The sequence below is a fragment of the Phacochoerus africanus genome, chromosome 9 (genome assembly GCF_016906955.1).
Source record: "Phacochoerus africanus isolate WHEZ1 chromosome 9, ROS_Pafr_v1, whole genome shotgun sequence".
Lineage (NCBI taxonomy): Eukaryota > Metazoa > Chordata > Mammalia > Artiodactyla > Suidae > Phacochoerus > Phacochoerus africanus.
In genome coordinates, this window is record NC_062552.1 from 39,329,976 (window position 1) to 39,354,931 (window position 24,956).

General features: G+C 49.3%; 1 protein-coding gene across 1 annotated transcript in view; it reads left to right on the forward strand.

The window, feature by feature from the left end:
- PTK7 (protein tyrosine kinase 7 (inactive)) overlaps positions 1 to 24,956 on the forward strand; it is a 68,976-nt gene that overhangs the window by 1,218 nt on the left and 42,802 nt on the right. The window lies entirely within an intron of this gene.

Sequence of the window (24,956 nt, forward strand, 5' to 3'; positions counted from 1 at the left end):
CCGCCGCACCCCCAACAGTCTGGATGGGAAGTATGGCCCCCCTTGCAAAACCCCAAATCTTTGGTGAGGATCTTGTCTGGGGAGACTCCACCCAGGAGACCTGGGTCCTTGCTTATCATTTTCCTTCTCCTCTGAAGAGTGGACAAGGCAGGGGTTGGGGGGGGGGGTGGGTGAGAATTTCCCTTTCTGACATCTCCTTGGCCTGCCAGCTGTTGGGGGGGGGGTGGTGCCGGTTGCTCCTGCTGAAATCAACATCTCCCCCACCCGGAGTTGCAAAAGGAAAGGTAATTCTAACCCAGGACAGAGAGGTTAAGAACAGGTTCCCTGGATTCCCAGGAGGAGGTGTTTCTAGAGCCGCCCTCTGTTCCTTCTGATGTGCAGAGTAGTTAATGCTCATGGCAGAACTCACATCTGCTCCCAGAGGAAGTATACAAGTTTTTTTGCGCCGCCAGGAATGGGGGGTGGGGGGTGGGGACAGCCATATGGGCTGGCAGCTCCCAGGTTTCCTAGGTTGGCAAGCTGTTTAGGGGCTGGTGTGTGGGTCGCCTGATATGGCTACCTTCACTGCTGATGTTTAGAGTTCTGGAGTCCAGGGGAGATTCTGGTGGAGACGGAGCTTGGGGGGGGGTGTCTTGTTCAACAAATGCTAAATTTCTAAATTCCTTCTGTGAGATGACTCTTATGTTAATGGATGTTAATCTGGTGACGGGTGTCGGGGTGGAGGGGTCCTGGTGGGGTGGTTAGGGCAGGCTGAGGGCTCGGGACTGGAGGTCTGGAGTCTCCTGCTCAGGGGGTGGGGAGATGTGCTCAACAAAGGAACATTTTAATGAGAGCCTTAAATCAGTTCCACCAAATGGGCCTTGGTGTGGAACCTGCCCCTGTGCTGTAAACAATTTCAGCCCAGGCCCAGGCGCCTGCTGTCTGTCCTCCAGTGAAATCCGGAGGCTCAACCCAGCCCTGGATGGCGTGACTTATGGGGGGCAATGCTTTTTAAGTAGATTCCAGTAGATTTTTCCGTCTCCTTGTTTAACTGCGTAATTAGATGGAGTTGTAGCGAGACGCTGCTGTTAATAAGGCTGGAGTAAGGGACCCAGGCTGGCTGGGTCTGTGCATTGGGCCATTTTGACGTTTGGATAATTATGCTGTAAATGGCTGAGGAACTTTCTGAAACTTTGAGATCCCCATTGTGAATAAATACACGGTAATAAATACACGGTGGAGGAGGAGGAGAGGGCTTGATGTTGGAAACCTGGGATTCTTTGCCCCACCTCTGGAATGGTCAGTTGTGGTCACCACCCTTCCCTGGGTTCTTTCCCCCAGGCTCTTGTTTCTCTGGGAAAATTGAGTTGTCATGTCCAGAGATAGTTTCTGCAGCCTGCAATTCAGGCCTTTTATCAGTGACGGCCTTTCTCAGGTGGCGGGAGGTGTGGCGGGAGGGCAGGGGTAAATCTGTGCACAGCACTCGCCAAAGGCTCTGGTCACACTCCCAGCATTCTGAGCAGGGTTGAGTGGTGGAGGGAGCCCGGGTCGCGGGGACGGAGTGTTTGGCAAAACAGCCGCTGAGTCTTTGACAGGCCCTGTGGCCCTAGCAGATTGCTTGACCTCGCAGTTTGCCTCCTCTGTCAGGAGACTTACTTCCTGGAGTTGTGCTGGGGATTAAATGTAATGAAGTATATAAAGGGCCCCTTTCTTGTTCTTCCCTCTCCCGTGGTGTGCTGCCAGCATACCTTCCCAGCTTTGCAGTCACCCCCAGCAAAAAACGTTTTCCACTTACTGGAACCCTCCAATCCAGCCCAGCTCGTCTCTTTCCTGTCCTCTAAAACATACCTCCCCCCAAACTTACCAGCTTTCTCAGACCTTCTTTGCTCTTTGGCGGGTCCCCTGATCTGTGCCGCCTCCCCCATCTCTTGCCCAGCCCGACCTCCACTTCTGCCTTGAAGCTGTCCCATCTCTCTTACCAGAAAGTGGATGCCTGGAGAACCTCTGGACGCTTCAGACATCGTCCATATTTTGGCCCCACTCAGGTTTTAATTTACTGAAGGGATTTAACTTACCGTAGGATGCATGACAGTATCTTATTTACAGTGGATCCTGATCGAAGTTTATTAAAAGGTGAAGGAAGCATTGGGGTGCCAGGCAGGTGACCAGTGGCAGAGGTAGGCAGCCCCTTTGCCTGCTAGGCAGCAGGGGTCTGCGGTGCCCTTCGCAGCTTCTCTGGGTTGGGGTGGCTTGTTCCTTCTCCTTGTGCCCCCTCTACTGTGACCGAGTCAAGGGACCAGATCTTCCTTCCCTGTTTCTGGGCTGTCTGTTCTTTGTGGCAGTTTTCTGTGTTTTGTTGTGGCAGGGCTTCAGGCCTCAGAGTCCTCATCCGCATTTTTTTTTTTTTCTTGTCTTTTTGTTATTTCTTGGGCCGCTCCCGTGGCATATGGAGGTTCCCAGGCGAGGGGTCTAATCGGAGCTGTAGCCGCTGGCCTACGCCAGAGCCACAGCAACTCGGGATCCGAGCCACGTCTGTGACCTATACCACAGCTCACAGCAACACTGGATCCTTAACCACTGAGCAAGGCCAGGGATCAAACCCGCAACCTTATGGTTCCCAGTCGGATTTGTTAACCACTGCGCCATGACAGGAACTCCCTCATCTGCGTTCTTAACAAGCTCCCCAGGTGACCGCAGGAAGGTTCCAGAAGTCTTGCTCAAACTATCCCTCCTTATATAGAAGCTCAAGGTTCAGAGCTTTCCTGTTGAAACAGTATGAATCAGGGGCCCTAGATTGTGCACAGAATTTAAAGACGTACCTTGGTAACTTGTGGTTCATGTGAATTCTCCCATGTGATGTAGACACTTAAGAATGACCTCACTTGGAGGTGAATTTGCATTAGATTTTGTCAGGAAACTCTTCCATTAAGCGCATGACTCCAGACAGTTTGCTACAGTAACTGTGAAGTTCCATTCCTCTTGGAGCCTCAGCTTTCCTAGAGGAGCATGTGTCTCATTTTCTGAGAGCCCGTGGAGAAACTGGGTTTGTTAGGCAGACGCTTGGTCCCTGGACGACTTTTCAGGAATAGGTTTGGTTCATAAAGGGGGGCAGTGTCTCTGCTGGGCTGCGACAGTTGTTAAAGTTTTGGAGGACTTCATATTTTGGAGGGAGGCGAGTTGGTGTGAGTTGTGTGTGTTTAAGCCAGGGCAGCTTCTGTGGGACTCGTTTGGGATGGAGGTGGGCCAGTTCAGACTCTAATATTTGAGCCAAGAGCAGTTTGGGGCCAGGGATTCAGTCTTTGGTGTGTTCCTGATGGAAGAAAGGGTCATTAAACAGGGGTGGGTATCCTTGGCCTGCGTCCCTTAGCCTTCCTCTGCCCCCTGCCCCCCCAACCTCAGGACCTGCCTCTCTGCTGCCGTTGCCGCCAGCTGAGCCTGTGGTGGGGCCACGGTTGCTGGCAATGTCTCCCGCCTTGCCCTCCAGCCGTCAGCCTGCCTCTGTCCTGGAGTCCTCCTCTGCCTCTCCCATCTGTCTGGTCCTTTTTCCCAAGGGTGTGGACCTTCTGCCTTGGTGGCTGGGGTAGAGTCCCGTTGTGGGGTTCTTTGAGTTCACTGCCCAGTACATTCAGCCCCACCAAGCCCCCTGGTGCTTTGGTGGAGCTGGCGCAGGAGCGGCGAGAGCTAATCAGGGGTTTGAGAAAGCCCTCGGTAGTAGGTCACTTTTTCCATCCTCTTTTCTCCTCCAAGTTCAGGCCGTTTCCCTCCCAGCAATGCTGCACGGTAGCAGTTGGGCAGGGAGAAAGCTTTGTTGGAGAGGCTGACCTGCGCCAGTGCCTTTCTCCTTTTGCAGCTTGGTTTGGCGTCACGGAGCCCTGGTGTCCCTGTGTGCTTGGATGCTGAGTGCATGCACAGGTGATTGGCACACAGTCTGCCGGGCATCCTGCAGATCCCAAGTTCCCTGCCAGAAGCTTGGACCCTGATGAGCGGGATGTGGGCTTGCTGGTTTAGATGTGGAGGTAACTTCTGATAAACGGGTTCTGAGTCCGGGAGATAGGGATTGTGAGTCACCCATTAAAAAGATGTAGATTGGCGTTCCCGCTGTGGTGCAGTGAGTAACGAATCCGGTTGCAGTGGCTCAAGTTGCTGTGGAGGTGAGGGTTCCATCCCTGGCCTGATCCCCAGCCCAGCACAGTGGGCTAAAGGATCTGGCGTTGCCACAGCTGTGGCTTGGATTCAGACCCTGGCCTGGGGAACTTTCCATATGCCCCAGGTGCAGCCATTTAAAAAATAAAATAAAAAGGGTGTGGATTGGTGTTTCTCAAAAATGTGTCCAGAGGTCATCAGGGAACATCTTGGGAGGGTAGGTAACCAGAGGTACTGGTTACAGTTTGAGTTGCCTGAGCCTTGCTGCAGGCCTGCCCGTCAGAATTGTTGAGGGAGGAGCTAAAACGGTAGTTTATTTTCTCCTTTGTTAGATTACACTGTATTTTTTGAATATTTTGAATAGCCAACCCAGTCTCATAGTTCAGATCTCAAAAGGGAACTGCATTTATTTTATTTTATTTTACTTTTATTTGTTGGTTGCGCTGTGGCATCTGGAATTCCAGGGCCAGGGATCAGATCTGAGTCATAGTGGTGACCTAAGCCAGATCCTACTGTGCCAGGCCGGGGATTGAACCTGTGTCCCAGGGCTCCCAAAATGCTGCTGATCCTGTTGCACCGCAGCAGGAACTCCAGGAAACTGCATTTTAAAAGAGCTTCCTAGGAGATTCTTATCTGCAGTCAAGTTTGAGAACCATTGTATAGCCACCAAGAGAAATCTGTTGGTCGAGAGCAGAGGTGTGGGACTTTCCTGTGGCCAGCAGGTTAAGGATCTGGTGTTGTCACTGCGGTGGCTTGGATCACAGATGTGGCTCAGTTTGATCCCTAGCCTGGGAAATTTCACATGCTGGGGGCCTCGGCCAAAAAAAAAAAAAAAAAAAAAAATGAAGTTGTGGTGAGAGAAAGAGATTGGAGTTAATACTGAGGGGCTTAGGAGGGGCTCGATTCAAAATTTTTGGGTGTCTTCTAGGGGTGAAGCTGTCTCAGTGGGGCAGGAGGCAGGAAAGAGACAAGATGATGAGAATCAGCTGCAGTATGTGAACGACACTGCTTTTTAGTAAAGTGCTCAATACATGGAAGAACATTCCAGAATGTGTAGGAAGGTGAGTCCATGACACAGGAGCAAAAAGGGATCAGGAGGGAGGGCTGAAGAGAGAGAGGATTGACTTTGCTGGTAGCTGTAGCCTGTGGTGACCCAGCAGAGTGATGGAAAGGCACTGGGCCAGGAGTCTGAAAACTTGGGTGGTTCTTCATCTTTTTTTTTTTTTTCCCTCTTTCAGCTGCACCCTCAGTGCATGGAAGTTCCTGGGCCAGGGATCGAATTTGATCCTTAGTTGCAGCAATGCTGGATCATTAACCCACTGCACCGCAGCGAGAATTCCCGGTGGTTCTTTTCTAATATCACTCATGATAAAGGCAGAGCAGTGACATCTATGGCCCATTGCTGCCTGGCCACATGACCCTGAGCTGGTTAATTAACCTTTCTGAGCCTCAGTTTCTTTATCTGCAAAATGCAAATGATGCTGACCCCTGCCTCGCCTGCCTCCGGGTGTCCGCACTCCCAGCTGTGGAGGTGGTTGACCCGGCAAAGTCGCCCCTCTGGCCAGCCTGGATGTCTCTTGCCAGAGACACTTCTGACCTTTTGTCTCCCTTTATGGTGTCAGGCTTTCTTTCCAGTCCTGTCTCTGGGCTCAACCACATCGCTCTTGACTGGCCACTTTGGAAATAAGTTTTCTTGGGAGTTCCTGTTGTGGTGCAGGGGAAACAAATCCAACTAGTATCCATGAGGACTCAGGTTCGATCCCCGGCCTCGCTCAGTGGGTTAAGGATCCAGCATTGCCATGAGCTGTAGTGTAACTCACAGACGTGGCTCAGATCTGGCGTGGCTGTTGCTGTGGTGTAGGCCGGTAGCTGTAGCTCCATTTAGACCCCTAGCCTGGGAACCTCCATATGCCATAGGTGTAGACCTAAAAGCAAAATAAGAAAAAGATATAGCTTCCTCAGTCTAAAGCAGATTTTCCAACAGGGTGTCAGTATTCCAACAGCAGCTCAGAAACGTGGGCATTTGCCAGTGGGAACTCTTCCTCCCTCTGTCCCAGGAGCAGAGTCTCCCCAGTGCTGATGTGGGGCCACCACCATCTCCTGCTGAGGCTCTTCCATGGAGTGAGTAGTGAACTGTGCTTTTTGCAGCAGAGGCAGATTTTTATAATTCCTGAGGGAGGGCTTCTGTCATCACAGGATGGCTGTGGGGTTGCCCCTGTTGCTCCCTCTGTATAACTTGTGGGAACGCCTGTGAGCACCATGGGCTGATTCCCAAGGTGCTGTGTGGTCTGCCTCTGGCCAGAGTGGGCACTAGTTTGCACTCCCTCTCCTCCAGGAGACACACTGGCTCTCTTTTGTCTCCTTCTTGGGTTGGTGGTGGTGTTGGGGGCTATGAGGAGAATGCTTGTCTGCTCTTGGGACTGCTGGGGTGTCCTAGCACCTAGCTCATAAGGTGCCTTTGTACACATTAGAAATAGGTGCCCTTCCTCCAAGTGAATGCAGCCCTTACCAGAACACAGGGCTTTGGCTAGTGGGGCACAGGCAGTATTTCAGCATCACCTTTCTTGGCTGGGCATTTGAACAGTGCACAACCTGTGCAGTCATACGTGTCCGTCCCATTGGCAAGAGAGCCTTGCAGCTAGTCACTCTTCGCTTCCCAGCTGGTGGGCCAAGATGATTTTGGTGACCTCTGTTCTAATAATATGTTTCAGATGAGCTCTTGTCACTGCTGTTCCCCTGCCTCCTGTGGTGGTGGGGTGGGGCCCTCCTCATAACACAAGAGGAGGTGTCTGGGGCCCCCAGTGCTGTACCCACTCCACAGTATACGTCTGTGACTGCTGAGGTCTCGGCCTGCTTCTGTGCTCCTTTCCCGGCCAGAGGATTTTGCTGCCTTGCAGATTCAGGCTTCTAGCCTGATGTGATAATTGACATAGGAGGCTGGCTGTCTTCAGGGAAGAAATGCCACTCAGAGTTTATTTCTCATTTCATTAAGGAGTTTCATGCTTACCTCTCTCCTGTGTCTCTTTCCCTGGGGACACCAGGGACCTCCCACAGCTCTAGGCAGAGTGTGTGGGCATTCCTGATTTAGAGAAATTCCTGCAGTGGAAATGGTGTCACAGAGATGGGTCCTAGGTCTTGCTGGGCTGTAGCTGTGGGTACCCGAGGGGTGTTCCTCCCTGTCAGCCTGAGGAGACAATGGGGGCATCACCGGGCTGGGACTTGGGTGACGTGGCCCCTGCCCCAGCATTTGCCCCAGATTGCTTGTGTGACCTTGGGCAAGCAAGTCCCACCTACTTCTCAGACCTCAGCTCCGGAAGACCTGGGAGGACCCTGCCCTGGTGGCCTTAGAGGCCGGTCTTGCCACCTCCCCCCTCCAACACCCCCCAGCTGTGCTTCTGCCACACCTTGTAGCTCCAGTCTCCTGGGCCTCCGTATTGGGGAGAGCACTTTGGTCTGAAGGCTGCCTTTTATCCTGGAGTCTCTAGCGTGTGGGCATAGATGCATTTAGGCCTCATCAGCTGGAATTCGGGTGTAATTCCCGGGCTGCCAAGGGGGATGAAAGGTTTGGAGGGTTTGGGGAGGGAGTTCTTATACGAAAAAAAAGGAACGAGAGTTTTTTATGAGTCTGGGAAGGCAGCCATCCTTACCTGGTCCATCGTCGCTATTTTTTACTTATTTATTTATTTTTTGTCTTTTCAGGGCTGTACTCGTGGCATATGAAAGTTCCCAGGCTAGGGGTCAAATCGGAGCTGCAGCTGCCAGCCTACACCACAGCCACAGTAATGCCAGATCCTAGCCAGGTCTGCAACCTGCACGACAGTTCATGGCAACGCCAGACCCTTAACCCACCGAGTGAGGACGGGATTGAACCTGCATCCTCATGGATACTGGTCAGATTTGTTTCCACTGAGCCACGACAGGAACTTCTGTCCTCAGTGCCTGGAACCCCTTTTCGTCTTCTGCACCTGGAGGGAGGCTTGGAGTTGACAAGAGGGCTTGGATGCACTTTGGGAGCGCCTTGTCTAGGATAATGACAGCTGTCACTCACACTGACATTCTGTCCTATCAACAAGACTCAGAGGTAGGATGAGGCTGGTTGTGTATTCTTTTTCTGGAGGAGGAGGAGTGGGAGGCATTTGACAGGTAAAGAAATAGGCGCAAAATACGATCAGCTCAGGCCCCCACAGCTGGTAGGTAGTAGAGCTGTTTTCCGTGCTCTCATGTGTCCTTGTGTGCACGTCATCACTAGAGGCTATGAGATGTGCCACACATACCTTGGAACCTGGGGAGTCGATCTTGCAGCTGAGATAACTCTCTGGGTGGGTTTAGGAACAGTCAGTCCCTCTGGAGTCAGAGGCAGTGTGTCAATAACTTCAACCTGGAGAGATCTTTTGGGCCACAGCATTCAGGATTGCCATTCCCCCCCTTTTTTAGCTGCTGCTGTAGTGTCTCAGTTCCCAAACCAGGGATTGAACCCAGCCTGCAGCAGTGAAAGCATCAAAGCATTGAGTCCTAACCACTAGGCCACCAGGGAACTCCTCACTCCCCTTTTTGTTTTTGTTTTTTTGTCTTTTTTTTTAGGGCTGCACCCACGGCATATGGGGGTTCCCAGGCTAGGGGATGAATCAGAGCTGTAGCTGCTGGCCTACACCACAGCTCACAGCAATGCCGGATCCTTAACTCACTGAGCAAGGCCAGGAATCAAACCTGTGTCCTCACGGATGCTAGTCAGATTCATTTCCGCTGAGCCACAACAGGAGCTCCTCACTCCCCTTTTCACAAAACGGCCAGGTTAAAGCTTTCAATGGCCCATTCAGAGATTTGTATATGTCTTAAAATTTGTAGAGTTATTTATGGTCAGAGTGTAATGTAATCTAGAACATTGAGCCTGCATCCCCAAGACGGGAGCTTTTCCCTTGAACCCATGAGTCCTGAGTCTCTTCTGCCTTAGGCTTCTTGAAGGTCACGGGCAGTTACAGGCCCCGGCTTGCAGGTGTGCTGCCACATTCCAGACCCGTGTGCCTGCTGAGAGTTGCACACCGGCTTGTGCTGTGGTGGAGACCACGTAGGTGGTTTCGGAGTCATTTCTGCTCTGAGTGTGCCCACGCTTGGTGGGACAGGTCCTGGCACATAGTAGGGGCACGGTGGTAGGTTTCCCCTGCATTTCTGACTTTGGAGGGAGTCTTTTTTCATTCATTCTTAAGAGGTTTTGGAAGAGGTTGGACGATGACTTCTGCCACCCTGGGAGACGTGGTTCTTTGGTGCCTGGCGTTTTTCCCTTTGGCTGAGCTGTTGGCCCCTCTTGAGTGTGTGTCCTGCTTCTGAAGTTCTCAGGCCACAGCATGGGAACTTGTGTCCTCTCGTGGAAGGGTGCACGGCAACACTTCAGAGTTCTGATTCTGTGGTAGCTCATCTATTAAAAACCACATGAAGCGGAGCTGTTTTTCCTGGGTGGGAGAAAAAAGAATAGGCGCCTTTAGGCAGGCAGTTCCATAGAGTGGTGATGGGCTAGGATGGCATTTGCGACCCCAAGTTCATTTCCAGCCACCTGAAGAACAAAACGAATCACAAAGAAAACGGTTCATCTTGCCGTCTGCGGGGGGGGGGGGGGAGGAGGAAAAAGACCTGCTGTTGGAGCTCCAGCCACAAAGAGCAGTGCGTTTTTGGTTAATTTTGTAGATTAAACCAATTGTTAAACTGACCACTTTTTAAAAATGCCTGACTCGCCCAGCAGCCTTGCAGCCTGTGATCTGGGCTCCTCCTTGACCCGAGGGGTCGGGGCCTCCTGAGGGAGGAGCTTGGAGGGGAGGGGGGAGAAGGTTGTGCCCTGGGAACAGCCTTGGGGGCCTGGAGGAGGATCTGTCTACTCTCTACCAGCACCACCACCCCCTGGCTGAAAACTCCTTATAACAAAAGGCTTTTCTTTAGTAAACACCCGTACCAGCCCCGCTGGTAGTGTCCTGAGTTGCTTGGCCAGAGGAATGGGTGTGGAATTGGCCCCTTTATTTCTGAGGCTAGGGTGCTGTTGGCTCTTCTCAGCTTCCTCGCCCTGCCTGACTCTCTTTACCTTTATTTCGATGGTCCGAGAGGTCCTGCTGAGCTGGCCTGCTGTGTCTCCGCCTGTGGTTTCTCTACTTGAACCTCGCGGTGCAGGAGACTCACGCTCCCAGGCCCCCTGAATCTGCCGCCGGTGACCCAGAAAGAGGACCCGAAGCACCCGGGCCCAGCCGGGCCTGGGCTTGGGTGGCACCTCCCTCCTTGTCCCCTTCCCACCCAGCTGGGATCAAAGCGGCCTCCTCAGGGAGCAGGGAAATGCCTCTCCCAATAGCCCTACCAATGAGTAAACAGCCGGGGCCTCTTGCAGCTTTTGAAGCGCGGTGCTTCAGGCCCAGAGGAATGCAGAACGTGTCATTTTAGGAGTGGACTTAGGTTTCCAGCGCTTTCGGTATTTGCAAATTTGAAACAAATGCCCTCATTTAGCAGCAGGCAGGCTGGGCAGTAAACAGGGGCTGTTTAAGGGCGTTTATGACAGTCACAGGTATTTGTGGGAAGACGGACCCCAGCAAGTTTGGGAGAGGACAGAGGGTTTATGGTTAGGTGGGTTGTACAAAGGCCCCAGCCAGGTCTCCAGTGGAGGTTTGTCCTTAGGTGGGCTTTGTCATAAAAAGGGATTGCGGCCTCCCCCCACCCCACCACTCCAGGAAGTATCTCCTTCTGGCAGACAAAGGGGGTTGGGACGGTGTTTATCCCCCAGGGCTGATGCTAAGGGCCTTGCTCCTCTCACTTGGCTGCCAAAGTATCAGATTTCCAATGAACCCTTCCTTCTCCTACTCCCAGAGCTTGAAAGGCTCATTAAATGTGCTTTATGTATGTATAACAAGTTGGCGGAGGGCCCCCCCCCCCCCCCCCCCCCCCCCCCGCCACTTCCAGCCAGTTCTGTGAGGAAGGAGCTCAGAAAAACCTGTTTCCCTTTGTTGTTGCTGGAAGTAGGATCTGTGAAGGTGCAATTGCAAAATGACCCTGATTTTAGGAATCAGCCAAGCAAGTGCTTGCCTTTGATGGGGCAGCTGAACCAAGGATGGTCTGTCCAAAGCCTGGCTGCCCCACCCTCACCCCGCCCCCACCTCCCACCACCCAGGGCAATTCCGAAATCTGTTTAGGAGCTGAGTTCTGGCTTCACAACTTGCTCCCTGAGACAGTTCACTTCACCTCTCTGAGCCTCAATTTTCTTCTTTTGTAAGATGGGGCTAACAATGCCAGTCGCAGTAGAGTCCTTGTGAGAATTAGGTGAGATGGTACCGTATTTCATGAACTGTAACATGCTCTTTTCTCCCTCCTACAGCTTCACATCTTTCAAATTGGGTTGTAACATTATTAGGTAGTGTTGTGTCTGGGTTGAACTGGTAACGTTTCCTTTTGGTGGCACATAAATAATAGTGCCTCTTAAAATCAGTGACTTTTTTTTTTTTTAGGGCTGCACCCGCCACATGTGGAGGTTCCCAGGCTAGGGGTCGAACGGGAGCTACAGCTGCCAGCCTACGCCACAGCCACAGCAATGCCAGAACCGAGCTGTGTCTGCGACCTACACCACAGCTCACAGCAACGCCAGATCCTTAATCCGATGAGAGAGGCCAGGGCTCTCGAACCTGCGTCCTCATGGATGCTAGTCAGATTTGTTTCTGCTGAGCCATGACAGGAAATCCCTGATCAGTGACATCTTTGAAATTCGGTGAATATGAAGGACTTAGTTTCCTGTAGTGGATACTTGATACAAGATAGACTGTGATGGGGATGATTTCTTGAGTCCTGTTTTTGTTACCTGTCTCTTCCTACAAACTTTTAGTCTGGCATATAAATAACAAATGGTGTTTAAGGCAGAAAGCCTCATGCCAGATAACGTTGGGTTGGGAGACTTCTAAGTCCTTGGAAAGCAAGAAATATCTAGACGAGGAGATAGTGTCCCTAAGGGGACAAACCGTCTATCAGGGAAATAAAATGCCTCTCTGATGGTAGAGTCTCCCTTTTATTTTATTTTATTTATTTTTTGTTTGGTTGGTTTTTGTTTATCTTTCTTTTTTGGCTGCCCCACAGCATATGGAGCTCCCGGGCCAGGTATCAGATCTGAGCCGCAGCCTCGACCTAAGCTTCAGCTGTGACAGTGCCAGAACCTTAACCTGCTGTGCTAGGCCGGGGATCAAACCTGCATCCCGGTGCTCCCAAGGCACCACAGATCCCATTGTGCCACAGTGGGAGCTCCTCATTTATCTTTTCTGGGCTGCCCAGTGGCATAAGGAGTTCAGATCCGAGCCGCACTTGCAACCTACAGTGCAGCTACAGCGGCGCCGAATCGTTTTAACCCACTGTGACGAGCTGGGCATCGATCCTACATCCGGAGTCCCTTTTAAAAGGCTGAGCTATTCCTGGGAGAGACTCGAGACTCCCTCCAAGAGTGAATGAATGGTCTGGTAGCAAACTGAGACAGAACCAGAAGAGAGTAATAAACAAAGTGAGGACACAGAGAAGCAGCAAAGAGGGGGTACAGTAAATGCCAGGTCCTCAGAGGATGGAGCCCGAGTGGGGCAGGCGGGAGACAGACAGGAGGTGGTGGCATTGTCTTCCCTCCTGGCAGCACAGTTTCATGGGGTTGATCCAAGCTCTGTGGAGACAGCTGGTACTAATCACTCTGCTTTGTGCTACCCAGGCATTGGCTGGGTGGCACCGGTCCCGCCTCAGGACACAAGCAGCCCCAAGGCTGGGGAGTTCTTCTTTTGCTGGAGTTCTGCTTCATCTGAGGGTGGCATGGATTGGCTGTCGGGTTGGGGTTTGGATGGTACATGAAAATAAGATCTGTCCCTTTTGTTATGTGTTAGTAGATGTTCAGACCCAAGCCTTTTCTCTTTTCTTTTTTTTTTAACAGATTGCTTTGTAGATATGTAATTTAGGCACTCCACTTTATCGGAGAATACTTATAGGGGAATTCTTTCTGTGTGGTTGCCCAGAATTTTAACCTTGGTAGGTGTGTCCAGCTAGGGAAGGGGCTGATGAGTGGCTCGCCAGGAGGGCCAGAACTCAGAAGTTCCAGGGACTAGAGATCCAGCCCCTCAACAGAATGACTGCCCTTCTTTACTTCCTTGGGGACTGTTTTGAAAAAGAATAAAGTCGTACAGATGATGTATCCTGAACAATCAGGAAGAAGGGCATTGAAGTTAAGAAAATTCCACCGCCCTCTTCCTGAAAGCCTTTGACCTATGGCTAAGGAAGGGCATTTCAGATGATAGCAAAATGCATTTTTGTAAAACTCTGCAACTCAACATGAATTTTCTTCTGGGGTAGCTGGTCTTGCCATCGTCTGTCCTGTGCAGCAGTGATTCTTTTCAAACCAGGTCAACAAAGTCTTTTTTTTTGGCCTTTTGCCATTTCTTGGGCCACTCCCACGGCATATGGAGGGAGGTTCCCAGACTAGGGGTCAAATTGGAGCCACAGCTACTGGCCTGTGCCAGAGCCACAGCAATGCGAGATCCGAGCCACATCTGTAGCCTACACCACAGCTCACGGCAACGCTGGATCCTTAACCCACTGAGCAAGGCCAGGGATCAAACCCGTAACCTCATGGTTCCTAGTTGGATTCGTTAACCACTGAGCCATGATGGGAACTCCAAAGTCTTTGAATCTCTATTATGTCTGAGGCACCCAGAGCGATGCCATTGGCCTGAGTTTTACCATTTGTCCAGTTTGGGTCTGATACCCCCAGTCCCTTAATAACATCCATGACCAGAAAAGCCTGGAGAAGACTTGTGTGGACCTCCATGGGGCTCTTGCCAGCTGCTGGCCTTGGGGGTGATGGCTGTGGCAGCTGAATTAACAGATGCCTGTTCTGGGCCAGGTTGGTGCCCCCAGCCCTGGAGAGAGGTGTTGATCAGGCTGACGGGGTAACAAATCCCCCTGAGCCCCGGGTTGAAAGTAAATTAGTTAAAAGGTGCTCTTAGACTCCCGACAAATTGCTTTCAGTTTTTGCTGCCAAAAGAAAACTCTGAAAACAGGGTGTAAATTGGATTATTTACACTGTCTCTGTTTTCGTTGCTTCCATGAAGTCAGTGGACGAAGGCTCCAGTCCAAGGGAGCTTTTCAGGTTCCTCTGGTACCTGGGGCATCAGGTGAAGAGGAGGTGGGGGTGGGCGGCTAGGGGGTGAAGTGCCCTTGAATACAGGAAGTGTGGTGACCGGCCAGGCCTTTGAGGTGCCTGGGATCAGCCCCTTTCATTAGATCAAAGAAATACCTTTTGTTTTTCCGCTCACACTTTCCTCTGCCCCGGAGCCAGAGTCGGAAAGAGGCGGAGCCGAGAGGGTCTTACAGCTGCGGGTTGGGCTGGTGGGTGGAGTCGGGAGGCGGGGCGGGTGGGAGGTCGTCCCTCCTGCCGAGCGCTTTCTACCTCCTGCTCCCACTGCCCCGGGTGTGCGGGGGTCTGCCTGGGCTAGCCTGGGCACCCCGGGCTGTGATGGGCCCCCGCCCCGGTAGGGCCCTGCCTGAGCTGGGCTCTAAGCTGGAGAAACCAGCCACACAAAGACGGATTTCACTCCAGGCTAAGTGTTTTGTTGCTGAATCATTTGCATTCATTAAAAGTAGTGGAGGGTGAGGGATATTTAAGGCAACACACGCTGGGGTTGGCTGGAGGCTGCTGCCTTAGAGCCTCATTAAGAATTCTCCCGGCCGGGAGAGGAGGCGCTGCAGCTCATTCAAAGCTTGCTTAACTTCTGACTGCTTTGGGCATAGGCCAGCTACTAAATATGAAAAATGTTTGCCCAGCAGCCCCCAGAGCTTGGCCAGCCCGCCCCGGCCAAAGAAAACACACACTTACAATTCATTATTTAGCCTCCTCCTGCGAGTTAGCTCGTGCCTCTTCCTCCCCTGGGACCTTGTTGAGTTGGGGGTACAACGGGGGGGGGGGGGGGCCAGGAAGGCTCCTACATATTTTAAGGGGAAACTGGGCTTGAAGCAAATGCTGTCTACATTCAGCCCGTTTCCTACTGATGGACTTCAGGCTGTCTCCGAGGCTTTGCTCTCGTAAACCGTGCCATCACAAATAGCCTTGTGTCCATCTGTGCCCTTGTGGTTGTATATCCAAGGATAAATTCCCAGAAGTGGAGCTGCGCAGTCACAGGATAGGAATACATCAACATCGGCTACAAAATCCTGTATTTATGTTCTTTTTTTCTGGGGAGGGAGTTTATCGCTTTCATCAACTTTCTGAATCACTGCTGTCCAGTGGGCCCGGGAAAATCGCCTGGGTTTAACATGTGAAAACTGGTAAGCATGATTCAAGTGTGAGGCATGGCTGGGGTGACTGGAGAATTTATCATCCAACCCGAGGCATGATAAATAATTATGCCAAGACGACCAGCAAAAGCCAGGCTTGTTCCAGGAAACTCGGGAGGGTGGTCGCCCAGCTCCCACCAGGGTCTTTTCCCCCTGATCTCCAGGACCGTGGCTGTTCTCTCTCTTACACGCTGCAGCTCTGAGTTAACTGCTCTGCCCCTTTTGATTTTCCCTTCTATCCAATGTGTTCTTTTTGTGGCTCCCAACTTGATGATGAGCTTGGAGGATAGGTCCGGTTTCTGACCTCTGTTTTTCCTGGGTGCTCAGTGGTTGCTGAAGTTGTTCTTGGATTCATTCCCAAGATCAGAATTTGAGTCCAGAGAGTTCCTGTCGTGGCTCAGCTGTTAACGAACCCGACTAGTATCTGTGAGGATGAGGGTTTGATCGATCCCTGGGCCCCCTCAATGGGTTAAGGATCCGGCGTTGCTGTGAGCTGCGGTGTAGGTCACAGACGTTGCTTGGATCCCAAGTTGCTGTGGCTGTGGCTTAGCCTGGTGCCTGCAGCTCCTATTCCATCCTTACCCTGGGAACCTCCCTATGCCATGGGTGCGGCTCTAAAAAAAAAAAAAAAAAAGAGTTCTGGAAGCAGTGGAACTTGTGCATTTCATTTCTTAATCTGCAGGATGAAAATGATAGTATTGATCTCATACAGCTATGGGGAGGGTCTGTGAAGGAAAGTTGATGCGGGCGTTTGCTGGTGTTGCCTTTGTTCCTGGGAGGTGGGCTTCAGGGACACCAACATTGACGAACATTGTCACTCCTTATTGACCTATACTTGGAAGCCCTTTGAAGCACTGCTTGCTGTCTAGGTTTGTTTTTTTCCACTTCTTCATTTATTAGCATCCCTTTCATTGCCCTTGTATCTGGTCTCTTCCCTCTTATATCCCATTGTTCATGGCTTCATTAAGGTCTTGTCATTGCGCCCTCACTGGAAAAAAGACATGACATTTTGAAGGCAGCATCTTTTTTTCCTCTTTAAGAATGTCACGAAGACATGCGTTTCATGAAACCTGAGATTAAAAACATCAGATGAGGAGTTTCTGCTGTGGTGCCGTGAGTTAAGGATCCGGTGTTGTCTCTGCAGTGGCTTGGGTCACTGCTGAGCCATGGGGTTCAATCCCCTGGCCTGAGAACTTCCATATGCCGCAAGTGTGGCCGCCCCCCCCCAAAAAAAAACCAACCAAGGCAGCTGACCAAGATGGGTGAAGAAGTGAAAAAAGGGGACATGCTGAGATAATGAAGGAGTGTGAGGAGACAAAAAAAATGCACTTGCAGATATCACGTTCCAGTATAACTTTTAAGGAGCCGAATCAGTGCTACAGTTAATTTCATCAGTATCATGTAGTTGAGGAGCTCTCAGAATCCAGAGGAAAATATACAGTGAGATGAGAATGATGAAAAAATGTGACAGTTAGAGAAATACAAGACTTTGTAAAGTAATGAGCAAATGGTATACAAGTAGAATTAAAAAGCAAGATGTGGAGTTCCCGTCGTGGCGCAGTGGTTAACGAATCCGACTAGGAACCATGAGGTTTCGGGTTCGATCCCTGCCCTTGCTCAGTGGGTTGACGATCCGGCGTTGCCGTGAGCTGTGGTGTAGGTTGCAGACACGGCTCGGATCCTGCGTTGCTGTGGCTCTGGTATAGGCCGGTGGCTACAGCTCCGATTCAACCCCTAGCCTGGGAACCTCCATATGCCGAGGGAGCGGCCCAAGAAATAGCAACAACAACAACAACAAAAAAGACAAAAGACAAAAAAAAAAGAGCAAGATGTGTGTGTGTGTATGTATATATCTTGCAGATCCTAAGAAGCAAATAAAACACACAATGTATAGCAAAGGAAGAATTGTGGTATTAAATCGTAAACCAGGAGTTCCCTTATGGTGCAGCAGTTAAGGAACAAGTGTTGTCACTGCAGGGGCTTGGGTTGCTGCTGTGGCTTAGTTTTGATCCTTGGCCTGGAAACTTCCACAAGCTATAGGCGTGGCCAAAAAAAAAAAAAAAAAGAGAGATTAAGAAAAGTTTTGTGTTCTATACATAAGAGAAACCTAAAATATGGACCAAGTTCATTTTATGCTTTTTTAACTTCAGGCCAATAGCTTAATTTCTTTAACTCATTATTTAGGAAGTAATTTAAGGTTATTAATTTTCTTCTGAACATAGCTTTGAAATTAATAAATTTGCAATGAAAATATATAGACTTGATAAATTCCATTGCTTTAGAAAAAAACAATACAAGAAACAAAACTTCGGCGAATCCAGTCAAGAAGAGGAGAGAAAAGGTAAATAAGCAAAGCAAGAAAGGAAAAAGAGCCTTTAACCTCATTCCTGGTTTCACAACAGTTTCTGTTCTTCTTTCTATTCTTTTTTGGCCACCCCACGGCACATGGAGTTCCCCGGCCAGGGATCAGATCCGAGCCACAGTTGTGACCTAAGCTGCAGCTGTGGCAACACCAGATCCTTAAACCACTGTGCTGGGCTGGGAATCAAACCTGCATACCAGTGCTTCCAAGATTGCTTAAATCCTATTGCGCCACAGTGGGAACTCTTTTTTCTTTTTTTTGGCTACAGTGTGCAGGGGCTTAATGTGGGATCTCAGTTCCCAGGCCAGGGGTTCAACCCAGCCTGCAGCAGTGAAAGCACCACTAGAGCACCAGTTTTTTTGTTTGTTTGTTTTTGTTTTTGCTTTTTAGGGCCGGACCCGCAGCATGTGGAGGTTGCCGGGCAGGTCCAAGCCACCTCTGCCACCTATACCACAACTCATGGGAATGCCAGATCCTTAACCCACAGAGGGAGGCCAGGGATCAAACCTGCAACCTCATGGTTCCTAGTTGGATTCTTTCCCACTGTGCCACGTTGGGAACTCTTCCACAACAATTTCTTGAGCATATACCAGGTGCCTGCTAGATTCTGAGGCTGTAGAGCAGGGAGTGAGAATGAAGCTGTTTAATGGGGAGGGCTCATGAAAATGTGTACTAATAGCAGTTGTGGTTAGTGCCTTGGAAAAGATTATTCATTTATTTATTTTTTATGGCTGCATCCAAAGCTGTGGAAGTTCTCAGGCCAGGGATCAAACCCATGCCAGTGCGGTGATAATCCTGGATTGGTAACCTGCTGTGCCACAAAAGAGCTCCCTGGAAACGATTTTTTAAATTATCAAGGATTATCACGTTCAATGTTATGCTAAGAAATCGATGCTGGGAAACTATAAATTACTGAAATGTATTCAAGAGCCGTTAGGATGGCTAACTAGACCAGTACCTATTAAAAACAATTGAAAGAGGAGTTCCCATTGTGGTGCAGCAGAAACGAATTCCACTAGCATCCATGAGAGAATGCGGGTTTGATCCCTGGTCTTGCTTAGTGGGTTACGGATCTGGCATTGAGCTGTGGCTGTGGCATAGGTCGGCAGCTGTAGCTCTGATTCGACCCCTAGACAGAGAACTTCCTTATGCTGCAGGAGCAGCCCTAAAAAGCAAAAACAAAAAAGCAATTGAAAGAACTCCCCCCTCCCCCCAAAAAAACTGTGGCATCAGAGGGGAAATTTGTTTCATTGCAGGGAAATTTCAAAAAACATTGAGGAAAGTAGAACCTGTAATGCTTTAGAGGAGGTCACAGAGCCAAGGAACAGATGGCTGGCCACCCCATGTGTGTCACAAAGTTGATATAGAACCTTGCTCCCAATGCTGACTGACAGTGCCAAAGAGGAAAATATACTACTTAGAAATATTAGGGTATAAAAGTCTAAAGAAAATACTGGTGAATTAAATCTAATGCTATGTTAAAGAAAATGTACCATAAACAAATAGGATTTACTCAAAAAATGAATAGATGGTTTACCCTCATGAAAATAAGAAATGAGAGAAGTCACACAGTTGTCTCAGTAGATGCGAAGATGACATTAGATCAAAACTAACATCCATTCCCCAACCCTGCACAGTCAGTTAAGGATCCAGCATTGCTGCAGCACAGCTCAGATCTGATCTCTGGCCCTGGAACTCCATAGGCCTCTCTGAGGCCATAAAAGAAGAATAAGAAGAAGAAAAAGATGTGAAGTTCAAAGAAATAAAACGAGCCATTTAAAAAGGAAAAAGAGTACAGTGGGAACATTTATCCCATTCACAGAATCAACAGCAACATAAAAAAATGCTCAGGCATAAAGCGATTGAATGGCAACTATAGGTTTAAGGAGTCTGTAAATCTCACTGTTCTCAAACCCTCAGTGCCTGCAGGGAGAAAGGAAAGACAGACAGGAATTGGACAGATGGAAATGAGTGTATCACCTTTATTACTGATGAAGGCTAGGTTGAGGAACAAGGTTTTAATCTGAAGTGGATGAGCTTCTCTGCTGGATCCCCTGAGTTAGCCGTGTGTGTGTGTGTGTGTGTGTGTGTGTGTGTGTGTGTGTGTGTGCGTGTGCGTGTGCGCATGCGCGTGCGCGCATGTGCGGGCATGTGCACGCGCTTCCTATACAAAACGTGTCCAGTCTGCAGGAGGTACATACACTCCCATCTTAAGTGCACGGGGAAGGCAGGAGCAGAGCCAGACATGCTCAGTGAGACATCACCCTTCCCTGGGAATGCTGGGGTGAGGCTCCAGTGGTTACCACCACCCCCCTTCACTGAAATCGGGTGGGCTTATTCCTCCTTGCAACTTGCCTTGCTCTCTGAACTCGGGCTTAAATGTTGAAGGCCCTGGCTGGATGTGTGGTGGTGCGGCTCTTTCTTTTCAGGGAAAGAGTGCAGTTGTCAGCTATTCCTGCTTCACTGTCACTAACCACACTGCTCCTTTCTGGCTGCTTCCAGGACACCTGGAGAACGGACTAGATTTCCCCCTTAAGGCTCTCAAATGAATCAAAACGGGACCGTATTTAAATGAATTCCAAGGCAGCTCTGCACCCAAGGGTGAAAATTCACTTCCTATCTATTTCCCAGCCCAAATCATGTGCAAACATATTTTGTTCTGAAAGTTAAATAACATTTGAGAACAGGAACTTTCACTGCCTCATTCACTGCTGTATTCCCAACACTTAGTAGGTGCTCAGTAATTTAATGACTATTCTCGGGTGGAAAGTGTGACAGGTAATACACAAGAGACCTTATATTAGTGATCTTACTGATGACACATTTGTAGGAAAAGATAATAAAAATAAACAAGGAAAAAAGTAGACAGGGAAGTTTAATAGAAAACCCAGCTAACCAGTGAACATATGGAAGTTTGCTTTATGTCCTTAAGGACAGACTACATGTTTCAAATGAATTGCAAAATGAAACAATGTATTTTCTGTCTCAAATTGGCAAAGATAAATATTAGTGTTGGAAAGGGAGCATAAATTGGCATAACCTTTTCACTTTTATTTATTTATATTTTATTTTTTAATTGCCACACCCATGGCATACGTAGTTCCTGGGCCCAGGGATTGAACCTGAGCCTCAGCTGCAACCTATGCTGCAGCTGTAGCAGCCCTGGATTCTTTAACCCATTGCACCAGGCTGGGGATCCAACCTGCACCTCCATAGTTACCTGAACCACTGCAGTCAGGTTCTTAACCCACTGCACCACAGTGAGAACTCCTTTATTTTTAAAATTTTATTTATTTATGTTTTGGCTACACCCATCACATGTGGACGTTCCCAGGCCAGGGGTTAAACCTGCGCCACAACAGTGACAATACCAGATCCTTAACTGCTAGGCCACCAGGGAACTCCAGCACAACCTTTTTAAAGAACAATTTGTCATTTATCCAAAACCTGAAATTGTATTCTCTTTGGTCCAGGGGGAGTTATCCTACATAGGTGCCTGAACAGAGTGGTTCAGTTGGTGCACGTTTATAATGGGAAACAATAATCTGAGTGTCCATGATCAGGGTGTTAGAGAAATAGATTTTGGGTCACTGATAAAGTGAAATAATACTCAGTGGTTGAAATGAATGGGCTAAAACCATGTGAACAGACAAGGAAAGACAACCGTGGTTAACTGTAGAGCAAAAGAAGCAGTTTGCAAAGTAGCAGGTATTATAAGTTGAATGATGGCTCCTAAAAGGATGTGTGCAAGTCCTAATCCCCTGGGACCTGTGAACATGAGCTTATTTGGAAATAAGGGTCTTTGCAGATGTAATCAAGTTATGAGACATCTTTATGTAGGTGCCAATCCTGTGTGACGGGCGACATCCCTATGAGAGAAGGGAGGAACTCCCTGGGGGCCTAGGGGTTAAGGACTCAGCGTTGTCACTGTTGTAGTTCTGGTTACCGCTCTGGTGCAGGTTCCATCCCTGGCCTGGGAACTTCCACACACTGCAAGTGCAGCCAAAAAAAGAAGAGGCACAGACACGCGTGAAGGGATGACAGCCACGTGATGGTGAAGGTGGAGGTGGGAGTGATGCAGCTACAAGCCAAGGGATGCTGAGGGTTGCGGGCAACCAGCAGAAGCTAGAAGAGAGGCATGGAACAGACTCTTCTAGAGCCTCAGGAAGGAACCTGGCTTGCTGACACCTTGATTTTGCACTTCTGGCCTCCAGAACTGTGAGGGAATGAGCTGCAGTTTTAAGCCACCAGTTGTGATTTGTTTACAGCAGCCCTAGGAAACTAAGAGGACAGGTATGGCATTACCCCGAATCATGCCTTCCCTCCGTGACAAAGAGCTCCTTCAGTCCATTCTCTGCCCTAACAACTACCACCTCGGAATCAGGGACTCACTGTGTGGGCGACTTTTTTTTTGGTCAGGGAACAGCCTGAGCAGGGAAAATGTGTGTTTCACCTTCTTGGCTTACTCCACACCCCACAAACCAGTGTCCTGGTGACCTTTTGCTGTGTTCTCTTATGTCATCCCTTAAACTCTGAGCATCCTGAATTACCCTGAGTTCATGTTGTATCTTTTTCTATTTGCTAAGCCTCGTTCCTTCTTAAAACCTTGTGTTTTTTGGTTTGTTTTTGGAGTGGCTTGTTAGGGCACCTCGGTTCCCAGACCAAGGATTGAACCTGAGGCATAGATGTGAAATCTCTGACTCCTAACCACGACCACCAGGGAATTCCCCCTTAAAACTTTATCTTTTTTTTTTGTCTTTCTAAGCCCATACTGGGGCATATGGAAATTCCTAGGCTAGGGGTCCAATCAGAGCTGTAGCTGCTGGCCTGCACCACAGCCACAGCAATGCCAGATCCGAGCCATGTCTGGGACCTACACTGCACCTCATGGCAACTCCAGATCCTTAACCCACTGTATAAGGCCAGGGATCGAACCCTCAGCCCTGTGGATATTAGTCGGGTTCATTACTGCTGAGCTCTTTGTTTTGAAGAGCCCTCTTCTGGGATTCTTCCTTGCCCCATTATACCCCCACTCAGTTAAAAGTCATCACGCTGTGTGATAATGTGGTAAAACCTAGTGATTATGATAGGCTTTCCTCTTCTGGAGCCAAAGGGCAGGAAATTTGAATCTTGCATTTGTTACTTACTGGCTGTGTGACTTTGAGCAAGTGGCTTTACCTCTCTGTGGCTCATTTGCATCATGGGAATCCTAGTACCTACCTCACTGGGTGGTTGTAAGCATTAACAAATGGCTAAAGCTCTTGGAACAGTGCCTGGCACATAGTAAGTGGTCAGTGAGTGTTCACTGTTACTGTTATTATATGTTTACATGTCTGACTCCCCCACTAAAGGGAGATACCTAAAGGCAATAATTGTGTTTTTCTCTCTCCATGCCCCGCGTCTTGCAGACTATTTGGCACATGGTCGGCACAAAATAAATGTTTGTTGAATTAATAATGGTAATTCATATAATTGCCAACCAGGATCCCATATTGGGCTTTGACCCTCTGCTCGTTCCACCTCATGTAGGGGCCAGAGAAACCACCACAGATCAGCTGGTGTTTCCAAGTGCCTCCTGTGGCCAAGGCATCTGCAGTGGAGGGAACAGAAGCATGGAAGACCAGCCCCTGTCCTCTGAGAGCTGAGAATCTGGTGGGGAAATGGTTGAGGCATGTGAAATGTTGACAACAGCAATATTAGGTATTAATAACCATTCGTGGGAGCAACAGAAGAATGTGCATTCTGGAGTTCCCTTCGTGGTTCAGTGGTGAACAAGCCTGACTAGTATCCACGAGGACGCGGGTTGAATCCCTGGCCTTGCTCAGTTGGTTGGGGATCTGGCGTTGCCGTGAGCTGTGGTGTGGGTTTCAGACGTGGCTCGGATCCTGAGATGCTGTGGCTGTGGTATAGGCCAGTGGCTGCGGCTCTGATTTGACCGCTAGCCTGGAAATATCCACATGCCGGGGGTGTGGCCCTAAAAAGACAGAAAAAAAAAAAAGTGCATTCACAGTTAACCACTTCAGTCCTTTTTTCCAGATTCCTTCTAGAAAGCTGCTTTTTTTTTTTTTTTTTTTTTAATGGCCACACCCATGGTTTGCGGAAGTAGGTTAAGGATCCCACGGTGCCATAGGTCTTGGGCCAGGGATCGAATCTGAGCCACAGCTTCGACCTATGCCACAGCTGTGGCAACACCAGATCCTTAACCTACTGCACCACACGAGGGATTGAACCCATACCTCAGCAACAACCCAAACCATTGCAGGCAGATTCTTTCCATCTGTTCCACTGCAGTGGGAACGCCTAGAGAGCTTATTTTTTAAAAGAATTAATTTTGGGGGGGCGTCCTGCAGCATGTGTAAGTTCCTGGGCTAAGGATTGAAGCCATGCCACAGCAGCGACCTGAGCCATAGCAGTAAGAATGCCAGATCCTTAAACTCTGAGCCACCAGGGAACTCCTAAGAGCTTCTTTTTAATAATGAAATATAGATCTAAAGGCTTTGCCAGGTTCAGATTTGATTTTTTTTTTTTCACGTATACTTTCTTCAGTAGGCATGTAACATCTGGTTGTCTCTCTAGAATTAGCAGCCATCAATAATTGTTGCTAGATCCATCATTTCATTAGAGATCGTAAAATGGCGATATTCTATTTATCAGCTAGAAACTTCTATAAAGATAAACCTCCCCTTGGTAACTGTTTGGTTATCCAGAGGTATAGCTGCTCAAGATGCTCATTAAAATAATGAGTTTGTTTTCTAGCATCCTTCAAAGGTGACTAATGGAGGCCGTGGGCTTTTTTTTTTTTTTAAACATCATTATGAACTCATGAATTTTAAACTTAATGTGTTAAGGCCTTGTGGTTCTTACCCTTATGGATGTTTAAATCGTCCCTTCTTTGCCTCCTGGGAGCTTCTTCAAGCTGGCCCTTAACCTTTTTTGTTTGTTTGTTTTTTAGGGGCACAACTGCAGTATATGGAAATTCCCAGCCTAGGGGTCCAATCAGAGCTGTAGCTGCTGGTCTGCGTTACAGCCATGGCAACGCCGGATCCTTAACCCACAGGCCAGGGATGGAACTCATGTCCTCATGGGTACTCGTCAGGTTTGTTAACTGCTGAGCCACGACTAGAACTCCTGGCCTTGAATCTTTTGAGGTGACCCCTCT